Here is a 22,266-nt window from a genome sequence, read left to right as displayed (position 1 = left end):
TTGTCGCGAGGCCAAAGATTTCATGTCCTTAAAATAAGAATTAAGAATTGCTTTCTATCAATCGATAAATTTTGTAATGGAGTCATTTTGTCCTTACAGGTAAGTGATTCGACTTAAAACTGGGTATCTTCACATGAAAGAAAATTCCAAGTTCATCTTTGCTTTAATAATTCAGAAAAATTCTTCAAATTTAAATTTGTTGACTTTTTGTGCCTTGACTACAAAGTAACAAAGCGTTCATACATAGGAGGCGACTTTCAATTTATATTAAAAACGTTTTTTACTTGCAACATAGGATAACTTCTACTTGAAGTCGAATCTGAATGTGGAAATTTAAGTTGTCGTTAACAAGCATTTGAAGGACTTTGATAGCACATGAAGAAAAAATTGTCCTAATAGAAAAGATAATGAAACCTAAATTTTAGGTCATGCAATTTACAAAATATTAAGGAAAAATTTCTTTAAAATAAAGAAATTTTACAATTATACAATTATTTTTTCGATTTTAATTAAAAGAAAGTTTATCTTTGGTTTAAAAAATTTCCTTCTTTTAATTTAGGGCACGAATCTTTAAAATTTGCGACCCTCTATTAAAGCCGCATGCCTTTGAAGTAAGACAAATGTTCCTTAAAGTAGCGAAAAAAGAGAAATAGTCTTTAAATTAACTGAGATATTGAATCTTTGGATTAAAGCTTCAAATATAGTCTAAGACTTATATTAAGGATTTTCATCTTTGGTTTAATTTTTTTTTTGAAATTAGGAAAACAGTTTTTACTCTGCATTTATTTATTTTACATTTATTTGTACATGAATTGCTTTGTTAATATAGAAAATCAAAATTATATAGATCAGATTTGTATCCTAGTGTTAATTTTATAGAGCCGAGAATTAAAGATACCTATGTCCCTAAGAATTGACTTTATTTTAAAGAAACCGCTTCTTTGGCTCGGAATCAATACCAAAATCCTTAAAGGAAATTTAAAATCTTTGGATCCAAGTAAATTTTTTTGAGTGTAATCAGATTCATCCTTTAATTTTAATTTCGTTTATGTCGACATTTCGGCCTCCTCTACGGTGTAGAGGTTAGTATCCCCACCAGGAGACAGGAGTTCCTTTCCCCGGCGGAAAAGGGATCAACCTTGGTGCAATGGTTAGCATACCCGCCTTGAAAAAAAAGGGTCGTGGATTTAATTCCAGTTTCGACCAAACACCAAAACAAAAAGATAATACGATTCCTCCTTTTTTGAGTCCCACCATTTCGAAAGATAACCACTTGAGATTTTCCCTACTACAGTATTCCTCATGTTTCTTTATCATCCTCTGTAGTGTAGATATATCATTGGCCAAAATAACGATATCGTCTGCGTAGTGCAGAATTCTGATATTCAGAAATAAGGAGGCTAATAAACATTCTAGTTTAACTCTTGCTTTTGTATCATAGCAATTTGAAATATCCTTGCCGTTCCAAACGTAAATCGTAGTACATTTGTATATGTTATTGATCATATTTACGAATTTTGTCGAAACGCCTAGAGCATGGTATTTGTAAATGAATGACGGTCTACCCATTTTATCATATGCAGCCTTAAAGTCGTATCGGAAGCCAACTTCACAATAGCAGTTAGGCTGTATATATTTTCTGTTGTGGAACAAATGTTTTCGCTAGTTTGATACTCGTGTGTGATCTTCCTTTTCATATGTTATAACCAATACTGAATTGCTAAAAAATGATCTCAATTTCTTCGGTATCCATGATTTTATTGTACGCTTATACTTCCAATTTGTGGAAGCTTTCAGTTGTATGTATGATATGCTCGTATGTAATGCGATCTCCTCCTGGTCCACATATTTCTCGAGCTAAGCTCCACCATTCTTTTCCCTTTTTATTGATCTTAGCAATCACTTGTTGGTTTACTTTTCTTTGCAAATACTCGTATAGTCTTTTACTGATCTTGTTTCATTTAGTTCGCTGAGTACATTTCAATAAACTACACTAAACTCATTTTTTTTTCGGTTCACCCTATCGGTAAGCATTAGGCTTCGTATGCTCATTTGGAACCTCCTACTTTTGCGATGATAGGAAACGCCATTTTTCCACATTGCAAGCTTCAATTAAGCAAACAAACAAACATGTGGTGCTGTTATTGTATAAGAGAACAATTCCTACATTTAAATTGAATGTGCACATTGTATCTTTGGCTTATAGATATGGCGTTGGATTATTTTACTAGAAAAATTATTAATGTAAACGCTTAACTGGAGGAGGAAGACCGTTGCGTACATTTCCTCAATATATTTTGAGTGTACTGTGATTTGTGATAAACAATTATGTTGATTAACTAAATTCTGAAGACATATGCGAATGTGGTCATATTAGGAACAGTATTATGAGATTTATTCTATATTTGGTAGGAAGCAATGTTGCCAGAATTGTTTCACCAAAAACCAGGTTAGGTTAGGTGGCAGCCAGATGTATCAGGCTCACTTAGACTATTCAGTCCATTGTGATACCACATTGGTGAACTTCTCTTTTATCACTGAGTGCTGCCCGATTCCATATTAAGCGCAATGACAAGCTTAATATGGAAACCACTAGATTTGCCCCAAAAAATAGCAAAAAATAGCTAGAAAAAAGCTAAGAAAAGTCACAGTCAAAAGTCAAATTTTTGATTGAAATATAAGAAACTTAAAAGCTTTATTTCACTTGAAATTAAATAAATTTAGATTACTATCACTAATTTTTACTGGAAGTCCTTCGTTTACACCAAAAATGGATGGCGCAATAATCCATGACCGTATATCTGAGGTGGCCATAGTTGCCGAGTATGGCATTCTTACACCAGTAAAATGGTCCCGCGAGAATGGGATCCTAGAACGGATAGCAGAGAGAAATAACTACTACACCGACGGATCGAAGATAGGTGAGAGAACGGGAGGATCCAGACTCCGAGATCCTATCGCGATTACCGGACCACAGCACAATCCTGCAGATAAAAGTGCGTGTCATGACGTTAAATGGGTCGGAAATAACACGAGACCACAAAATGTGAACATTTTCACAGATTGCAAGAGTCGACATAACGTTTCGATCGCGAACCATATTGGAATCGAAAAGCATGATCAACGAATACTCGGAATACAGGAGGATCCGCATCATATGGTTGACGGAAAAAAGGAAATGTTAAGACAAATGAGCTGGCGATAAGACCTAGGACACATAGGGAAGTGATCTTAGAGAATGCAAAGCCAACAGAGGCAACGAGGACCGCATTGGATGAATGAGCACGGGAGACACATAAAGCGATGGGACCAATGCAACGGTCGGTGGGGCGACTAAAATACTATGGGGTGACCAGACAAGAAAAAGATTGGAGAACTACTCAAGGAGAGTTCGACGATAGTCAGGAGGGCCGTTGGAATAATATAGAATTGAGAACAAACTTGCGCCGAATCGGAACCGTAGAGGATGAGGATGAGGATGATGAGACCTTGGAACACTAGCTTTGACACTGCCCAGCTTGTAAAGATGGACTGGAAACAAATTAGGGAATTCGTTAAGGACACAGAGTTCCTGGAATAAAAGAAGAGTACGGTGGAAAGAAACAGAGCACACAACTAGGCGATTACTGCCTTAGGTATAAGTCGTCCGACATTGGACAGGGCAACATGAACCCTCTTTTCAACCTAATATAATGCTGGAGACATTTATCAGTGTTTAAAAGCTTCTCCAAGTGGTTTAACCGCAATGTAAAGCGATTTCAAAGCTTCTCTAAGTGGTTTAACCGTAATATAAGGCGTCGTTCGGATTCCGCTCTAAGAAGGAGGTCTCTTGTTATTGCGCTAAACACTCATTGATAAGAGAGAACTTATGGTATCACAATAGACTGAATAATCCAAGTGAGCTAAAACTAACGGGATGCCACCATATCTAGTCTATCCTTCGTAGTTCAAAATTATAGTTAAGTAAACATGATCATTTTGGAACTTTACGAATTGTATAATTGTGCAAATGTTCTCGTCGCATGTTCGGAAATTCACCTCGTTTGTTATGCCAGTTCGTGTCAAATATTATATTTTACTTTGATGTAAAATATTTCACGGAATATTTCAGGTGTTGTAGTTTATTTTTACCACATCCATGGCATTTTGGTAATGCTACCAGTATCATTATAACGATTTTTGGTATGGTACTCAAACACTTTGTGCATTTTGTGTTGAGCTCGCCAACAATAGCCGATTCTGAATTCCCAGTTAAATTTAACACTATTACGATTAAACACATTACGAATAGCCTAGTGATAGCATTTCGTGGGTCTAGGTTTAATATTATGTAGTTATGTATGTAGTTATTATACACTGATGCCACAGTAGTGTAGTAAAAGAAAACTAAGTTGTGCAGACTAATTTCAGGTCATCTACAGGTTGACCTTATCCCTTTAATGCCCAATCCCGCCTTTAGATGGGTTTCATTTAATAAGGAAGCTTTTAGTAAAACACACCTTAAGACAACAAAAATGGGTAAAATAAAGAGAAAAGTTAGTTTAAACTGTTCAAGAGGCTTTGCAGCATATACTGAATTTTACCGTATAAATTTATCTTGTTTAGTTTTCTTGATTTTGTGTCGTTAACATTGAAAATTTAATCAGGTGACAAAAAAATTGGGGCATTAGAGGGTTATATTTCTAGTTTTCGAAGATTAATTTCTTTCTAGTTTTGAGGATCTTTGAAAAAGAGTATAAATTTGACCAATTTATAAATAAATAGGAATTTCTCTTATGGTCTTTGAATACGAAATGAAAAACTAAACGAGTATCCAGAATTAGGCTAATTTAGAAAATCCAGTTTTTTTTGACTCAATAACTGTCACTTGATTTGTTGGGATGCTTCTTCGGTCAGCTCTATGCATAATGCAAATGACTGTATTTGAATAAAGTTATAAAAATAGTGAGTAACGTCAATGGGTACCCCCAAACTTGTCTTCAGTGGTTGAAATCACAAAACAGGCGATTAAACTTGTTTTATGCATTTTTTTTTACAATATTTCAGTATTTATGTCAAAAAATTTGCAAAGAATTGAAACAAAACATATGTGATTGCAAATTCGCTAAATGTAAATGTTTTAACAAAATTAAAAGGGTGATAGTAGTCTGGTCTTGGTTTCATTTTTTTCTGTGTGGTGATATAAACTAATTAAAACGTAGCTTAAATGATATATTTGTTTCAACTTTGTGACATCTATCATTTGGTTAATTTGGCAATTATTGTGTCATGCTGCGGGAAGTTAGGTTTTAGCTTTTGGTTTTTTTTGGTTTGTTGAGTACGTCTCGAAATTAATTCGCATTACTTTTGATTTTGTATACATGCCCTGAGAGAAGAAGTGCATTTCTTTTCCATCGATGGCCAAGTCTGGTCAACTCGGTCTTCCGAAAATTATTTCGGAATGTCAAATGTATCTCCATTAATTGACTTTTCTTCTTTTTATCATTATTATACTGATTTTCATTGCACACAAATTAGTTGTAGACGTATAGCGATGAACTCTACGAATTTCAGCATGGAAAAACGCGGAGGCAAAATACATCTTCAAACTTAACATTGAGTTCCCAATGTTAGAAAAACGTAAACGTATCGTAAAATTCATAAAAACGAAGATTTACGTTTTGTTTTCCTATCGGCTGATCAAAAAACCACCATCGAGGGAAAGAAGAAGAAACAGCCGCTTAGCGTTTTCGGTTAAAATTCACAGTATTTTTGCGGAACATACGCTTGATAGTTTCCATGTAGAACATCTGACGTTGCAGTGTTGCCGAACGTTGGAAATATGAAGGCATTTTGCAGTACTTGCAGTGTAGTGTTACAATTCCGGAAAGATCCTTATATTCGACTTATCTTAGTTTACTTTCAGAGCCTTTGAAGGGTTTACTATCAATACCCACCCCGTCTATCTATACTATCCATATTTAGGGCAAATTTGGTTTGTTTATTTTGCTTGGACATCTATTGATGCAAGGTTTCTATTTAGGTTATTCTTCATTTCAGGCTTACTGGCTCAATGCAATCTTCGCCATCTTTGTATCCATGGGTAATTCGTTACAATAATAATCTTCGCGCGATATTAAGTTTATCGAAAAAATTCATTTTTTTGAGACTCACATTGATTCCTATTTTTTCTGGTGTCAGCGATAGCTCGTGTAGCCATACTAGCAATAACTTCTATTATTAACATACATCGGAGGAAATTATTTCGATGCAAGCATACCAGCAGCCAAAAAATATATACTTCGTCGCAAGCATGCAAGCTTTACAAAAATAATAGCTTTACCATAAACATACTCAAAAAGCGCGAGCGCGTTGCTCTCATTTCTATTTATTCTTTCTTATAAGTTAGTTTCGTGCACTACGTGTAAAAATTATATGTTTGGCACTCAAATTTTTAGCAAAATTATAGCTTTACCATAAATATACTCAAAAAGCGCGAGCGCGTTGCTCTCATTTCTATTTATTCTTTCTTATGGCCAGTTTCTCATCCTCCGATTAATTTTAACCGGTGGATAGACCTCCGGTTAGTAAAATTTTTGTATGGGATCAGCTGTTTTATCGACACGATAAATAATAACAAGACATTGAGAAACTGGCCCTTATAAGTTAGTTTCGTCCACTACGTGTAAAAATTATATGTTTGGCACTCAAATTTTTAGCAAATTTTTTTAAGAGCAAGCATATAATGTTCGTAAACCAGTCTAACTTCTTTGGAACATATATGTTAATATGTTAGAACATATTATGGTTGGGACATCACATTTTCTTAAATATAATATCTCTGGATGCAAACATATATTAATTTAGAAACGTCAGATAGTGCAAGAGAAAATAGAGAAAAAATATAAGGATGGCGATGGAGATAAATAACGAAAGACATCAATGTAGCGCAGAAAATTAAATGAGAATTGTGCTCTCCTTGAGAGACATTTTTTTTTTGTGTTGAAAATGAGCTTGTATTCATCAACATCAAAAATTTTAATTGTTTAAATCTAAACATTATTCATTCAATTTATACATTAAATTGTGCATTCAGAGCCTTAAAACATGCTTTAGTTGAAACATAAAATATGCTTGCACAGTACAAACAACTTTTTGTTTGCACAAATTCTGAAAATATATATGCTTGAAGCAGAATATATTTGGGAGCATATGTTACAGAGGCAATTTTTTTTTGAGGGTGTAACATAGAGGTTACTCTACTCCAAAACAAAAAAAAATGTTCAAGAAAAAAAAAAAACTTAAAAAAATGGAATTTGAAATATGAAAAGCCTAAAAAAATTAAAATTAAGGGTTTCGACAAGATTGGACCGAAAGATATGATTGTTTCGTAGTAACCGATATTTATTGTGAATGGTATCCCATTGGTTTTAAAACTTTGGTAAAGCTGATAGTAGTACGATTTTGATCACTGGGAATGCGAAAGGAATAACATTTGTTGTATTTTAATTTTAAATCCCCTGTAATGAGGCAATTAGTAAATTTCCAATTACTGGCAATGGTCGTCAAAAAAGTTTGGAAGTTCTTCACTACTTTTGAAGTACATCCTAAAATGCTCCTCACAAGAAGACTTTTAATGTGATATATAAAATCCTTTGTCTTACGTAGTTTTACAAATAAATTCAAATTTTCTGAATTTTACTTTGCAAAAAACTCAATAATGAGAAATAAAAAATAGAGATTTCCAAAAAATGTTTGAAAAGTGCACACTCAGACTTAGAAATTGCCATAAAATATTGGCTAGTATTCGTCAAAAAAACTTTACGACGTGATAGAAGTCTGTTTCTGAGCCATTTTTTTGCGGATCCAAAAAGAACATTTGCATTGCTTTTTTGACGAGGCGTTTTTCGCTGTTTCAGCGTTTATTGCTGTTTGTGGTCTAATAACCCTAAAGGAAATAGATGCAGCATGTGTACCTGTTGCACTAAGTGCGCCCCCACTTATTCGCTATTGTATTTTTTCACTAGTCCAAGGCACATTGCAATATTAATTCGGTTTTTGCAGGATTAATCTCTCTAGGTTTGATAATTTTCCACATCATACGACCTATGTCTCCATAAGTATTGTTCATTATAGGGAGAGTACCATTGAGCTAAATATATCATAATGAACTGGACAGTCTAATCCTAACACAACCAGACAGTACTCCCAACATAACCTTCTCTAAATTCACCAGTTCACGGGTCATTGTGTTGATTTTTTTCCAAATCATCAAACTTTCTCTATGAGGAGATCGTTTGTTTACCATGATAAAACTATTGCGCCATATGAAGAAGGCTAATATGGGTGCCTGGCCACGGAACATAGCGTGGAACTTCGAAGCGGATGAGTTAGCAAGGCTAGGAACTACCTTACATATTCCAGGGGAACTAGAATCTGTGGTATGCCGCTGGCTACCTGAAAGCTCAGACTGCGTGAGAAGGCGAATATCCGATGAGAGAATTGCGAGGGTTGCAACGACACAAAGACAACAATTTAAACCGCACACTAGATGTGCTAGTGTTCTCAAGACGTCAGATATCACTCCTGATATCTGCTACAACGGGTCGCTGCCCGATAGGCGAGTTTGCAAAAACTATTGGCGTGAAGTATAATGACTAATACATGATCTGTCATGATGCGGAGGAAAAGGAATCAATAAGTCGCCTCGTGCGTGAGTGTTTTGGGCAAGGTCTAAGCGAATTTTAGGAGCATAAAGCTTTAGATTACTGGCGGACCTGTAAAACGTTATCTTAAGCAGCAGTCGGCAAATGATTTCTCACAAATTTAACGTTAGCACTTGCCACAAAAGTCGTATTCGATTGTGAGTAGCAATTTTCAATCATACAATTTTACTCACTCACTCATTCAATATGTACACAATTGCACGTAGGTAAAGCTCTAAAAAGATAATTATCTTTACCGATCGACCACATTTTAGCAATACAACACAACAAATGCGATTATAATTTATATTTGTTTGTTGATTTGTTGTTTTTTGCCAGTCGACATTTTGGTTTCAGCAGCTCGTTTTTTTGTTTCTTATGGTTTGGTTTTTGTTTTATGTCTGTGCTCATTGTATGCGACTTTTATTTATTTCAATTATGTAAATTTTATTGAAAATCAAAAAGGAGTAAAACAGCGAAATAAAATAATTATGCCTTTTACTCACAATATTTTGCAACAACACACTTTTATATTTATTTTATAATCATCAAAGATATTTGATAAAAATCTACGGCAGTGTGTCACAGATTCCGGCATCATAATCACTCGAAACTTATTTAAATCGATTTCTTTAGATGACTCTTATTGGCTTTTGGTGAAACATTGCAAAAATTATGCTAAAATGAAAGTTCCAGCAGTGGACACATTTAAATTATTGATCTTGGCAGAATTTTTAATGGTTTTTGGAAATTTTGCATATAAATTTGGTCGGTGTTTCGGACCAAGCGCCTCTTTCTAGATTGGCGAAATGGTTGCTATAGCCTAATGACTCGATCTCTCTGGCTTTTACAGTTCAAATAGTCCATAGAGCTGACTGAGCCATTAAAATTTGCATATACTTGTCATCGACTTGCTCAAAATATGCAATATTTGACCTATGAGGTTAATGACATACTAAAGAAATAAAACTGAATTTTGCAAATTGTGGAAAATTTTTATTCCGAAGTATTTGTGGTTTTTGAGGCAAATCACAAACCTATTCGATTGCAGTTTTTAGGAAGTGGTCTTCTGCATTTCTAATGCTTGCAAGTAATAGACACAGTAGGTAACTAAATAATTCCAGGCATTAATTTTTTTTTGCATAAGGTCTCTTTAGCGTACGTTTTTTATTCGTAATATTATTTTTTGTTATATAAATGCTAATCTATGCAAAGTTTTTGTAAAATAATTACGAGGCTTTAAGACGACATTAGAAATCCCATATGAATTAAATATTCTTGAAACAATCATTTGGGTTGTTTCCAAAACAAGGTAAGGTCTCGCATGTGTACCCCTTAGGCATTAAGTAGGTAGCTTGAGGTTGTAATCTGGCCTAATTGACTATGTCCGGCTAACATAATTCTAGGACAACTATGAGCCTACACTGAAAAAAGCATCCCGGTTCCAAAGATTTAGTCTTTACACTAATGATTTTGGTATTAATTCCGGGCCAAAGAAGTGAAGAATTGATATATGGATACTTTTAGGACACAATTATATTATACACTAAAAAAACAATGAATCCACCAGAAAGAAAAAATTAGATTGATTTTAGAAAATTTAGATTATTGTTAGAAAATTTTAACTAAACAAATATTACAAACGCTGACATCACGCCGATATCATAAAAATCAATAAATTCTTTTCGACAAATTCAAGAAAATTTATTAGACGTAATTAATGTTTTCCACTTGTTAAAGAAAATTTTGCAGTTTGAAGGAAAAATTGGAGTTCAAAATTACAAGAACGTCTTTAGTGCCATACGAAGTTCATTTATAGTAAATTTTACAAATTCAAAGAAAAAATGAACTATTTTATGAGAAGTACGAATTAAGTAAAGGGTGATTCTTTTGAGGTTAGGATTTTCATGCATTAGTATTTGACAGATCACGTGGGATTTCAGACATGGTGTCAAAGAGAAAGATGCTCAGTATGCTTTGACATTTCATCATGAATAGCCGAACGATCTGCCACAACGTCGAATTTTCAGTGAATGGGCCCTAGAAAAGTTGGCAGAAAATCCGCTTTTTTATCGACAAATTTTGTTCAGCGATGAGGCTCATTTCTGGTTGAATGGCTACGTAAATAACCAAAATTGCCGCATTTGGAGTGAAGAGCAACCAGAAGCCGTTCAAGAACTGCCCATGCATCCCGAAAAATGCACTGTTTGGTGTGGTTTGTACGCTGGTGGAATCATTGGACCGTATTTTTTCAAAGATGCTGTTGGACGCAACGTTACGGTGAATGGCGATCGCTATCGTTCGATGCTAACAAACTTTTTGTTGCCAAAAATGGAAGAACTGAACTTGGTTGACATGTGGTTTCAACAAGATGGCGCTACATGCCACACAGCTCGCGATTCTATGGCCATTTTGAGGGAAAACTTCGGAGAACAATTCATCTCAAGAAATGGACCGGTAAGTTGGCCACCAAGATCATGCGATTTGACGCCTTTAGACTATTTTTTGTGGGGCTACGTCAAGTCTAAAGTCTACAGAAATAAGCCAGCAACTATTCCAGCTTTGGAAGACAACATTTCCGAAGAAATTCGGGCTATTCCGGCCGAAATGCTCGAAAAAGTTGCCCAAAATTGGACTTTCCGAATGGACCACCTAAGACGCAGCCGCGGTCAACATTTAAATGAAATTATCTTCAAAAAGTAAATGTCATGGACCAATCTAACGTTTCAAATAAAGAACCGATGAGATTTTGCAAATTTTATGCGTTTTTTTAAAAAAAAAAAGTTATCAAGCTCTTAACAAATCACCCTTTACATCTTTATGCTTTATTAGTGTATTATTTTTTCCGTTTTTTAGTTCATTTAACTAACGTTTTCTTTTCGCAATTATTAAAAAAAAGTTGACCTTAGTTAAAAATTTCTTTCATTTAAATATACCCATTTGTAAGTCAAATCTCCTTATTATAAGGACAAGGAAAAACACTTTATAGCAGAGAAATGCGTCTTCTATGCTAATCAAAATTCTCATTTGTATTTGAAGGACATGAAATTTTTGGCCAAATTTTTTTCAGTGCACCCAGAGTTTTAACCTGGTCCTTTTACTTCATCGTAGTGAATGGGGTGAGAGATTTTTGAGTTATTTCATTTAATTTGTTTAATTTTTATACCCACCACCATAGAATGGTGACGGGGGTATAATAAGTTTGTCATTCCGTTTGTAACACATCGAAATATCGATCAGAGAGAAATTCTAAGACGATATAACCATGTCCGTCTGTCTGGCTGGTTGTCTGTCTGTTGTAATCACGCTGCAGTCTTCAATAATCAAGCAATCGCGCTGAAATTTTGCACAAACTCGTCTTTTGTCGGCAGATGGGCTACATCGGTCCAGGTTTTGATATAGACTCCAAGTAAACCTCCCGATTTGGGGTCTTGGGCTTATAGAAACAGTAGTTTTTATCCAATTTGCCTGAAATTGGAAGTCTAGAGGTATTTTAGGACCATAAAGAGGTGTGCCAATATGGAGAGTATCGGTCAATGTTTTGGTATAGCCCCCAAATAGACCGATCTCCCGATTATACTATTTGCCTGAAATTGGAAATCTAGAAGTATTTTAGGACCACAAAGAGGTGTGCAAAAATTGGTGAGTATCGGTTCATGTTTTGGTATAGCCCCCATATAGACCGATCTCCCGATTTTACTTCTAGAATCCTTAGTTTTTAGCCAATTTGCCTGAAATTGGAAATATAGAGGTATTTTAGAACCATAAAGAGGTGTGTCAAAAATGGTGAGTATCAGTCAATGTTTTAGTATAGCTTCCACATAGACCGATCTCCCGATTTTACTTTTTGGGCTTGTAGAAACCGTAGTTGCCTGAAATTGAAAATCTGGACGTTTTTTAGGACTATTAATAGGTGTCCAAGAAATGATTTTATTGTTTGAGATTCTAGAAATCGTAGTTTTTAATTTGAAATCTAGATATACTAGAAGTATTTTAAGACCATAAGGAAGAGGTGTGCCGAAAACGGTGAGTATCGGTCCATGCTTTTTGGAACAGTCTGGTTGGTTCAACAGAAGAAAATAATCGAGAAGGTCCAGCGGTTAAAACTAGAAGTGCCCATATGTAATAGGTACTTTTAGTTAATGTGGTATCACAATGGACTGAATAGTCTAAGGGCGTTTTCGTTTCGCAAAAAATATGTTGCCTTGGTGTTACACTACTTTTTCCCTCATTGTATTTTCGCCCAAATGGTAGTGTCATTCCAAAGTTATTATTAATTCATAACATTTTGAGGGACACAGGAACAAAAATTTATGACAGTGTCCTTCATATGTGGCAATCAATTTCGAGAATGTTGCACCTTTTTTCCCAATCGAAATCGCCATAAGTGAGCCTGAATCTTAATCGGGCTGACACTTTAACATAGACCGATCTCCCGATTAAACTCCTTGGGTATATAGAAACCGTAGTTTTTATCCGATTTGCCTTATATTGTAAATATACTAGTATTTTAAACTCACAAAAACGTGAATCGAATTTAGTTTTTTATCGGTCCATTTGCTGAGGCCTACATATAGACCGATTTCACTTCTTGATGCTATAGAAGGCGCACTGATCATGAAAATTGCTTGAAACCGAATGCAAAATTTCTCGTAATCATTTAAAAAATGGGGGTGAAAATCTGCAGATTTTAGGTTTAAAAACAAGGCGTTATTTCATAATTTTCTTGCACGCTTACAAGAGATGTTAATGGTTCCTCTAAAACTCAAACAAAAATTGCTCTTATAAATCCAGAATCTGATATAGTCTTCATAGGTAAAATTTTTAAATTTATCTTTAAAAATATTTGAGGTCAAACGTTTCCAAGAAGCGTTAGAATCCATTAAAAATTATAAAAAATTATAAAAATTATTTATTTGACAAAATATCACAAAATTTTTTAATTTACATCCAAAACATTGAATTCGGATCACACCTAAAAAAGTGATGCAAATTCAATGCAACGACTGTTGAAATGGAGGACTTCCGTCCTATGACAAGCCCATGTTAAATTCATCGCTTCTGCGTCAATTTTGCACCACTTGCGGATCCAAAAAGAACATTTAAATTACTTTTTTGGCGACGCTTTTTTTGCTGGGAATATCTGTCATCAAACCCCCCCCCCCTGACATTCCAAAGGAAATTATAATATTTGATTCAGGGTGGCGGGTATTTATGATTCGGCCCGGCCGAACTTATTTCTGTATATACTTGTTTCAATTTGTATTGATTTTTCGTTTTTAATTTTATTTTTTAGGTAAGACTACATGAATGTGTTATAAGCCTCGGGGCTTTGTTTTGGAAAAGTGAGTAGACTATACTAATGCTTTGGACTTTATATAATATCTCCCTTTTCTCTTAAGAAACTTTTAGTTTTATTTACATTTTTTTTTGTATTTCCAAAAGCTTCAAATTTCAAATGTTTTGTTTAAATGATGATGATTTATGACTTTCCTACACTCGACAAAGTAAATGCGGGCGATGTTAACTATTCAGGTGACCTGTCGGAAACCTATCATTAACTCAAAGTCGAATAGGATTCAAAGATTGATTGCCGCCAACTAATTTCTACACTTCCCTTGCACATCGATATTTTCTCATGGACATCTTCACCATGCAGCTAACGTGCAGTGAATCGTACTGGTCCACTTTGACCCTGTGTGATTCCCCTCGAATGAATGCTTCCATTGATCATTGGAAATTAGCATAAGCTGCCAAATTTTTATTATTGATTTACGATTTAAAGTTTTTTTGTGGATTTGTTGCAGCTTCTTCACTTTCGAAAGTTGATTTGTCTTTGTTTTTTTTGTGTTATTTATGTATTTAGAAATGTGTATAATTTTTGCAAAGATTTTCTTATAAAAAACACACAACAAAAAATATAAAAATAGAAAAAGAAATATTTTTTTTTATTTTGAGTGTGAACACAAAGTCAGACACGCACACACATATTCCCCTTGAAAGAAACTTAATTTGTTTAAAACTTAATTATACCAACTGAGGGCAAAATTCGACAATGGCCCACGTCTGTGAAAGAAGATTAATTAGTCAAACAAAATTTAACTGAAGATGACCCTTATTTTTCATCTACACAAAAAAAAGCGAAATCCAACCATATTCAAATAACGTATGGCAACACATGTGAATGTGACCCCCTCTAAGTCAAGAAAGTAACCAATATGTCTGTCTAATGATCTTCGTTGAACAAAAGTAGAAAAATAAAAAAATCTTCAAAGACCATAGACGAAATCTTTTGGCGATCGGTTTGTCTTTTACTTCTATCGAACACGTTGGGGAGTTCCATAAAATTACGAGGAGTCAATTGAAAGTTTCAGAGAATATATTGCATTGGTTAGATCAATTACTAAGCAGTATTAGCAGTTTGGAATTTTTTATAGAAATACGGAAAGATTCGTAAGGATTCTATATACTGAAAAAATAATGTCCGCTTCGAAAGATTTTCTCTTTCTACCAATGATTTTGGTATTGATACCGAGCCGAAGAAGCACAAAATTATAGTAAGGCTACCTTTAGGACACAATTGGATTTTTCGTACTTGATTATAGAAAACAAATTTTAATTTATTCGGTTTTTCTTTATGTGCTACCAAAGCCCTTTGAAAACGTATTAACGACAACTTAAAGTCTCAAGTAACAAATATCTTTAAAATAAAATATTCAAAACAGATTTCCTATTTTTAAATATTTTTTGTTTTGAAGTCAAGATACAAAAGGTCAACAAATGTAAAGACGGTTTCATTAATTTTGAAGAAGTTTTCTGAATTATTAAACCTAAAGCGACCCTTCATTTTGTTTTCATGTAAAGATACTCATTTTTAAATCGAATCATTTTGTCCTGCAAGTTTTTTTGCAACTTTCAACGTTGATTATTTCAACAACAGTGCATCGATGAACTTAATAAAATTTTTGTCGATGAAGCACCGCCAATTTCAACCGTGATCGAAGCTCACTCCAAGACGTCCAAAATCAGTTCTTGTTCCGGAAACCATTGACGCTGTGCCAACAGATATTGCCAGATCGTCATTTGACCTATCGTGAGATTGAGACAGACTTAGGTATTAGTGAGACCAGCATACATTCAATATTGCATGAATATCTGACCGTCAAAAAAATTTGTTCACGTTGGATCCAGAGATGGTCTGCATCAAACATTTTTAGGTTTGCGACTGTCGCAAAGTTGTAAACGTCGTAAACGCCACATACGCGTCGTAAATGTAGAAAAAGTAACAAAAGTCACAAACTCAAAATACTTTAGTCGCGTCAGCTAGGCAGCGAATTCGATGATATCCAAGACGATGGTGCGAAGAAGTTTCAATTCAATTTTTCCTATTGCATTTTGGACGAGTACAGGGTAAGCGTGGATTTTCTCGTCCTTTCTTAGCTTTAAGTTCAGTCTCCTGTCCAATATAACCCCAAGGTATTTTGCACACTCACCAACGGGAATTTCGATACCACGTAAGAAAATAGGCTTGACCATGGGAAAACTTTCACAAATTTCTACAGAAATTCACAGCGAATGCTGTCAAACTAAATTAAAAAATGTTCAGGATTTCTTCTATTCAAAATTTGGTTTTCTACAGTAGGTTTACGACTTTTGCGACATACGTATTATACCGTCGCAAATTTATGTCGCAAAAGTCACAGTTTGTGACAGGCCAACCCTGTTTGGATCCCACACAATTTGTCAATTGCTCAAGAAAAGGCCCGTGTCCGTATGTAGAAATAAATGCTCGAAAAATATGATCGCGGTGATTCGAAACACGTCTATGGACCACTCTTCACCAAGCCAATCTCACACATCGGCTCAAAGTAAAAACAGAAGGAAAAACTGAACATTAGTTTTAATTTGGTAGTGAAAGAGTCAACATGAAGCAGTAGTGTTAAATTTTAATTTTTAAAATTCACTGATTCAGTTATACAAGCAAGTTTTATAATTAAAACAAGTATATATGGCCGTAAGTTCGGCCACACCTAGAGAAGGAATATGATCACCTCAAACATGTTTTGAGAGCAAAATATTATTTTTGGATGGTGAACATGTAACAAGTTTGTGGCAAACATGTTATTTTCTCGGCAAACATAGCATGCTTTCAGAAAACAGATACATAATTTCGGAGAAAATAATATGGTCGCAGCGAACATGTTACATGGTCACCATCCAAAAATAACATTTTGCTCTTGAAACATGTTTGAGATGATCATATTCCTTCTCTGGGTGCAGGCCGAATCTTCTGTACCCTCCACCATGGATTGCGTAGAAACTTCTACTAAAGACTGTCATCCACAATCGAATTACTTGGGTTGTGGGAAAAGTATTTGAAAACAAAACAAATTGTTGCCCTATCTTCTTTCAATTGAACATTTTATTGTTATGGAACAAAATATAGAAAATTATTTGCATGGCATTAACTCCATATGGGGTACACAGAAACAAATTTCACGAAAATTATTCCAACTAAAGTCTTAATTGAGTTTTAAACAGTATTCAATAAAATATTTAATTAATGCAACAATTTTTTTGATTGAAACAAAAAGCAATCACAAAAATTAATAGTATCAATTCATTTTTTAATTGGATCAATTAACCTTTTAATTGACTTTCAATTATTTTTTTAATTGATAGTATCATTTCTGTGATTGAGGGCATTTTAGTTGGTTCAATTAATTTCGTGATTGTATCAGATTTTTTTTTGTGTGCATATATTGGGCAAAAAAGGCCGATTAAAAAACTATATAATTCAGTTCTTGACCGGTATGCATTTTCGCGCGGTAAAAGAAAGGCAGAAGCGAAATATAGGGATTGGTTTATATGGGGCTATATTCAATTATGAACCTATATGGTCCAATTTTTGTGTGATTAGTACCAAATTTTACCAAGATCAAATGAAATTTGCTTATCCAGGAAGAAGTAAAATCTGGGGATCGGTTTATCTGTGGGGTATATATAACTATAGATCGATATGGGCCACTTTTGGCATGGTTGTTAGCGACCGTATACTAACAGCCGAATCGGATGAAGTTTGTGCCTGCAAGCCATTTACTATTCCAAGAGCCTCCCGAGGTCAAATCTGGGGATCGGTTTATATGGGGGCTATATATAATTATAGAACGATATGGACCAATTTTTTCATGGTTGCAGAGACCATATAATAATATAGCGTAGAAAATTTTAACTGAACCGGCTTATATGGGGTCTACATATAATTATGGACCGATATGGAAACATTTTTGAATGGTTGTTAGTGGCCATATACTAACACACAGATAATGTCAACCGAATCCGATGAAATTTGCTCCTCCTAGAGAAGTCAAATCTGAGGATCGGTTTACATGGGGGATATATGGACCAATTTTAGCATGAATGTTAGAGACCATATACACCACGAACACGGAGGTCAAAACTGGGGATCGGTTTATATGGGAGCTATATGGACCAAATTTAGCATGAATGTTAGAGACCACATACACCACGTACCGAATTCCAACCCAATCGGATGAAATTTGCTCCTCCAACAGGATCCGCGAACAAAATATGGGGATCGGTTTAGATGGGGGAGATATATAATTATGGGCCGATATGGACCAATGTTTGCATGGGTGTTAGAGGTCATATACTAACATCACGTTTCAAATTTCAAACAAATCTGATGAAATTGCTTCTCCTAGAGCATCCGCAAGCCAAATCTAGGGGTCGGTTTATATGCGGGCTATACGTAAACGTGGTCCGATATGGCCCATTTGCAATATCATCCGACCTACATCAATAAAAACTACTCGTGCCAAGCTTCAAGTCGATATCTTGTTTCTTTCGGAAGCTAGCGTGATTTTCACAGACGGACGGACAGAGCTAGATCGACTCAGAATTTCACCACGACCCAGAATATATATGCTTATGGGGTCATAGACCAATATTTGGATGTGTTACAAACGGAATGACAAAGTTAATACACCCCCCCCATCTTATGGTGGTGGGTATAAAAACAGTTTCCCTTTTCAGGTAAATACTCACGAAATATATCTTGGAATTTTAATTTATCTCTAACCCGTTCTTTATCAATCAAACGCCTGAAGAATCTGTGGAAAGTAACCCAATTTGTTTTTATTTTTATGATTATAGTTGCAATTTTGTGCATTTGTTTTTACATTCTTCAAATTGTTTTGGAATCCGTGTGACCCTGATGGACAGTTAACTAAAAACGATTAAATGTCTCATCTCATCTCGGTTTGTTTTGATAAATATTCAAATTAGCTTAAGTTTATTGCCCTGTAAAACTGTGGGATCGGTGTAAATAAAATCACTTTTATGCCTAAAACACTACAGTCTAAATTGATTATTTGAAATAAAACACAATAAAAACAATAAAAAAAATCAATAGAAACTCATTATAGCTATTTAGGCTATGTGTTAGTTTATTATTTATGGGTTAACTATTTAAATAACTATTTTGTTGATATTTAAAAACTAAAGTAAGATAGAGAGACTTTGAATCAAAGGCTAGAAAACATTAAAATAATATCTGTAGGTGTACCAAAATTAATATCGTATTTTAAAAGTGGTACCAACATAATGGAAATTAATATTGACTTTCAATAATTTGACAGACCAGTATTGTAATAACAGAAAAGTTATTTGTTAGAGTAGTTTGTGTCTGCTGCAAAAGCGTCTCGTTTGCTAGATCAGTAAACTTACTACTATCGTTTTGATAGACAACTCAAAACATTGCTACTTGGGCCTTCTCTGATCAGATTGGCAAAAGTGCACTGAAAAAATATTTACGTGATATTAAAGAATACGCAACCTAAATTTTAGGATGCGAAATCTACAAAATATTAATGACCAATTTCTTTAAAATAATGAAATTTTAATTAAAATGAAGTTTGTAATCTTAAATTTTTTTACATTAAATTTAGGACACAAACTTTGTAAACGTGCGTCCCTCGGTTAAAGTCGCCTGTCATTGAACTAAGGCTAATTTTCCTTAAAGTAAAGAAACACATTTTTGATTTAAAGAAATTGTCCTTAAATTAACTGAAATATTGAAACTTTAGGTTTAAGATAAAAACGCTTCAAATATAGGCTAAGACTTATTTTAAGGATTTAGCGTCTTTCAAAGTTTTGTTTTTTGTTTTTGGAATTAAGAAAACATTTTTTACTTTGAAATATCCGTTATAATTTAGATTTTTGTTTGTACGTGAGTACCTTTATTAATAAACCGCGAAAAGAGAATGAAAATTTGATAAATGAGATCTGTATCCTAATTTTAATTTTATTGGTCCTAGATTTAAAGGCATATAGGTCGCTAAAAATTTTCTTTATTTTAAAGACGCCGCATCTTTGGCTCGGAATCAATAGCAAAATCCTTAAGGGAAGGTCAAAATCTTTGGATCCAAGTAAACTTTTTTTGAGTTGGTATAGATGTTAATGGGGAATATTTTGAAAAACAAAAAATCGATTTTTGAGTATTAATATTTGCGTTTGTTTTCTAGTCCGGAAATATAAAATACAACAAACACTTTGTTCACTTTGAGAGTTTCGCTAACTCCGAAAATTATATTTGTTCGATTAAAAAAAAATCGAAAGTCAATGTGATAATATTTTCAAAGACGCCAGAGGTAGATTTGGAAGATTACAAAAAGATGTCTGGGACTTTTCGATAAAAAGTCGAGTTCGATGTTGATATCAATACTCCTTTTACGGATTATTTCCAGATCATTACCTACATGAAGATTCGTCAACAATTTTGCTGATTTTTTTAAACACCATCAAGGCCTTTGGCAACTCTACCTATATCATTATAAAGATTTGTGGTGCAAATATTTTGTCATTTGTAGTCTCATAGGCAAAACATTGCGAGTTTGGCAACACTTCGTGTCAGCAACTCTAAAATATAGTAGATATTGTTTGGCTATGACCGATTCATCCTGTTATAGTCTTCCGGCTATGGACTACAATCAGAATGACCTTCAGGTTTCGCTTGACGAAAGTTAGTCATCCCCAGCTCTATTGAAACAGTGATTGACAACCTATAGTGGTGGTTCATTGATATTTTCTTCACTTGTTTTCGCAAAAAAATAAACTAACCTTAAATATCACTCCAAACTTTGTTGAATGTTGTACAAAGGTAGCAATTATGATTTTTCACTTGAAGTTTTTGATACAGTGCTTGTTTGTGTTGCCCAATTTCGGATGCATGAGGCATTGTCTGTATGTTTTTTTTTTGGGGCCAAAACAGAGTAATGCATGGGATGCTCTATGGCCATTATATGACGATATTTGTATATGTAAGGGCGTGTATGTGTATGTGTAATTACAAATATCATCAAATTTAAAATGTTTATCTTAAATCGCTTCATTAAATGAGTTAATAATGGGGCTTTGCTTAAAAATATTCACAGATATTTTATTTTGACATCTACGGAAAAGCCATATCTGTATGTTCCCATCCGTCTGTTTGTCTGTCTACTCCTCCCCTCATTTGCGGTTTTATCCAATTCGATACAAAGCCCGAATGCCAAGGCATTCAAATAAACATATTATTTTATAAAAATAATAATAATAATAATAAGCATAATGATAAACATTTTCTGGTGGACCGGAAAACAAAAGGTTTCTCTTTTTTGGGCTTTATGGCGGCGAATGCCAATTGAAGGTATGTTAGCATTTGGAGGTACGAGGCTCAGAGGCAATTGAATTGACTCTGTGGCCTGAATGTCTGGAGAGTACCTAACCGAGATCATTGTCATCTGATGTGAGTGAGCATATTATTATTTTTATGAAAATATAATTGCCTTTGCAATTAAAAACGATTTATGTTCCAGATGAACAGCCTGTAAATGAAAATACATGACAAACGTTGACGATAAACTAGTTTTGCTTATTTCTGCTTTTCGTTGTAATGAGACCAACGAAATCCAATTGAGATATTTATCTAGGAGATTATATTGCACTACCCCGTGAATACAACGATTGAACCAAGATTACAGGTGGATTTCGACAATTGGTTGGATGATTGGTATCATTGCATGTATGTGGAGGGGGGATTTAAAGAAACGGCAATAATTTTGAAGTCTCAATAACTAGAGTTATTCAAATAGATGGTTTTCCAACCATAATGCTTGAGGTATAGTATTTAAGGTTGAATGGGGGTATACTAACATTGCCATTCCGTTCGTGATGCATCGAAATATTGGTCTCAGGCCCAAGAAAGTGTACATATACGAGTATATTCTGGGATGTGGTAAAATTCTGAGTCGATCTAGCGATATCTGTTGACACGCTAACTTTGAAGGAAATCAGCTATCGGCTTGAAACTTGGTACAAGGGCTATATCGGTCCACTTTTACGTATAGCCCCCATATAAACAGACCCCCAAAGTTGGCTTGCGGGGGCTCTAAGAGAAGCAAATTTCATCCGATACAGCTAAAATTTGGTACATGGTGTCAGCATATGATATCTACCAACCATGAAAAAATTGGTCCACATCGGTTAATAATTATATATAGCCCCCAATAATTAAACCTAT

General features: G+C 34.5%; 1 protein-coding gene and 1 long non-coding RNA gene across 2 annotated transcripts in view; both read left to right on the top strand.

Annotated features, from left to right (window-relative positions):
• Positions 1-22,266, top strand: part of fus (epithelial splicing regulatory protein fusilli) — a 153,422-nt gene that overhangs the window by 42,869 nt on the left and 88,287 nt on the right.
• Positions 13,970-14,609, top strand: LOC142240453 (uncharacterized). The gene is made up of 2 exons (XR_012723282.1): positions 13,970-14,029; positions 14,130-14,609. It is a non-coding gene; the product is annotated as an uncharacterized LOC142240453 (long non-coding RNA).

The sequence above is a fragment of the Haematobia irritans genome, chromosome 5 (genome assembly GCF_050003625.1).
Source record: "Haematobia irritans isolate KBUSLIRL chromosome 5, ASM5000362v1, whole genome shotgun sequence".
Lineage (NCBI taxonomy): Eukaryota > Metazoa > Arthropoda > Insecta > Diptera > Muscidae > Haematobia > Haematobia irritans.
Note: the sequence above shows the minus strand (reverse complement) of the source record. Positions and strands in the feature narration are given on the sequence as shown.